This window comes from Mandrillus leucophaeus, unplaced genomic scaffold, assembly GCF_000951045.1.
Source record: "Mandrillus leucophaeus isolate KB7577 unplaced genomic scaffold, Mleu.le_1.0 Scaffold1422, whole genome shotgun sequence".
Taxonomy (NCBI): Eukaryota; Metazoa; Chordata; class Mammalia; order Primates; family Cercopithecidae; genus Mandrillus; species Mandrillus leucophaeus.
This window is the reverse complement of record NW_012101391.1, coordinates 59134-61812: the sequence shown is the minus strand read 5'-3', so window position 1 is coordinate 61812 and position 2679 is coordinate 59134.

Here is a 2679-nt window from a genome sequence, read left to right as displayed (position 1 = left end):
GGCTGAGGCTCTGTGGGTTCCGGGAGCTGACCCAGCAGAGCAGAGGCCACTGAGGAGCTGAGGTTCAGGAGAGGCTTCCAGAGCAGGAGCAGTGCCGGGACGGGAGGATCCAAGAGCTCATCCAGGAGGGGGCCATGGGCAAGAGCAAGGGGCTCTGCTGGGGAGACCTGACTGGACACAGGGTGCTCCACAGCGTAGGGAACAAGCTAAGTGCCACAAAAACAAAAATAAGGCCACAAAACAGAGCCCAAACCTGGACAGACGGTGCCAGGACAGGAGGGGGCAACAGTGGTCTGAGTGATGTTGCTGCCCCAGGTTGAGGGAGGGTAGAATGAGCAGGGGGCAGACTTTGGAGCTCAGGGGACCAGGACGGAGCAGCCGCAGGTGCACAGGGCAGGTGGGGGCAGGAGGAGCAAGGGGCAGCTCCTGGAGCTCAGGGTACCAGGACAGAGCATCTGAAGGTGAACAGGGGCCGGTGGGGGGACAGGATGAGCAGGGGGCAGCTCCTGGAGCTCAGGGGACCGGGACCGAGCAGCCGCAGGTGAGCAGGGGCTGGTGAGGGGCAGGATGAGCAGGGAGCAGCTCCTGGAGCTCTTAGAGCCAGGGCAGAGCCGTCGCAGGTAAGAAGGGCTCGGTGGGAGGTGAGCAAGCAGGGGCAGCTCCAGGAGCTCTGGGAACCAGGGCAGAGCCGTCGCAGGTGAGCAGGGGCACGGGAGAGGCAGGACGCGCAGGGTGTAGCCCCTGGAGCTCAAGGAACCAGGGCAGAAGAGCCTCAGGTGAGCAAGGCAGGGGGGAGACAGGAGGAGCAGGGGGCAGCTCCTGGAGTTCAGGGGACGAGGTCAGAGAAGCCACAGGTGAGCAGGGGCCGGTGAGGGGCAGGATGAGCAGGGGGAAGCCCCCTGGAGCTCATAGAGCCAGGGCACAACCTCGCAGGTGAGAAGGGCTCAGTGGGAGATGAGCAAGCAGAGGCAGCTCCCAGAGCTCTGGGAACCAAGGCAGAGCAGCCGCAAGTGAGCAGGGGCTCCTGGGAGGCAGGACGCGCAGGGGGTAGCCTCTGGAGCTCAGGGAATCAGGGCAGAACAGCCTCGGGTGAGCAAGGCAGGTAGGAGACAGAGGGAGCAGGGGACAGCTTCTAGAGCTCAGGGAATGAGGGGAGGGCATCTGAAGGTGAGCAGAGGCTGGTGGGAGGCAGGACGCGCAAGGGCCAGCCCATGGAGCTCAGAGGACCAGGGCAGAGCAGTCACAGATGAGCAGGGCTCAGGGGGAGGTGGGCAGCAGGGGGCAGCTCCTGGAGCTCAGGGGACCAGGGCAGAGCAGCCGCAGGTGAGCAGGGGCTGGTGGGAGGCAGGACGAGCAGGGGGCAGCCCCTGGAGCTCAGAGAACCAACGCAGATCACCCACATGTGAGCAGCGGCTGGTGGAAAGCAGGAGAAGCAAGGGACAGGCACTGGAGCTCAGAGGACCAGGGCAGAGCAGCCGCAGGTGAACAGGGGCAGGTCAGGGGCAGAAGGAGGAGGCGGCAGCTCCTGGAGCTCTGGGGACAAGGGCAGACCCGCTGCAGGTGAGCAGGGCTGGTGGGAGGCAGGACAAGTAGGGAACAGGCACTAGAGCTCAGGGCACAGCAGCCACAGGTGAGCAGGCCGGTGGGAGGCAGCACTCAGCTTCTACACGTTGGCAGGATCTAGGCAGTTGCTGGCAGCTGACAGCTGAGGGCTGGTGAAAGCACAGTGCAGCCTCCTGGTGCAGGGAAGCGGGTGTGAGCCCATCCCACTGAGCAGTTGGCAAGGGCGAGCTGGGATGGAGAAGGGAAGGCATTCCAGGGCTCAGGGCTCAGCTCACAGGCAGGGGCAGGTCTGGATGCAGGGGGAACATGTGATGAGACCAGGGCTGGCCCCAGTGGACCTGAGGTTGGTGATCCAGAAGGAACAAGATGGGCTGCCAGGAGCCAGGGCCACCAGCACAATGAAGCTGAGTGGAGGTGGTGCAGGGCAGTGTACCAGCACAGGGGAGCCAGAGGGACCCCTTCAGGGCCTGGGCAGAGTTGGCCAGAGCCCGTGATACAGGTGAGGGGAACAGGTAGTGAGCAGGGCCCTGGGGCTGAGCAGAGGGGATGGCCTGGCTGGGGGCAGGGCACTTAGCTTCCTCAGAGGTCAGGGGCACACCTGACCTGCAGTGGGACTCCAGGGTCACTGGGCCAGCGGCAGAGAGAAATGGGGCCTCCCTGTGGCCTGGGGGTCTTGGTGCCATGCAAGGTGCGGAGGGCCAAGGGCAGGTGCAAGGCTCCTACCTGTGCCGGGGGGCCTGGGCTGAGCCCAGCAGGGACCTTGCCAGGGGAAGCTCTGGAGAGAGGGAGGAGGTGGGCTGGTGGCCGAGAAGGCCAGGCCAGGGCTGGGAGGGTGAGGGTGTGGTGACTCAGCCTCCGGAAGTACTGCAGGACACTGGGGAGGCAGGGGGCATCGATGCACTCAGGGCCCTGACCTGGGCTGGTGCACACTGGGGCTAAGGGGAAACGGGGGAGACGCTGAGGAGGGGCTCCCGGGGGCTACTCCAAGGCAGGAGGTTCCAGGGCCCTGGGGCTGAGGGTCCCAACCCTATGCAGTGTCTGGCCCCTCTGCTGCACAGAAAAACAGGGCCCTGGAGGGCAGAGGGCAGGCTATGACCAGGGCCCTGGGCAAGTCAG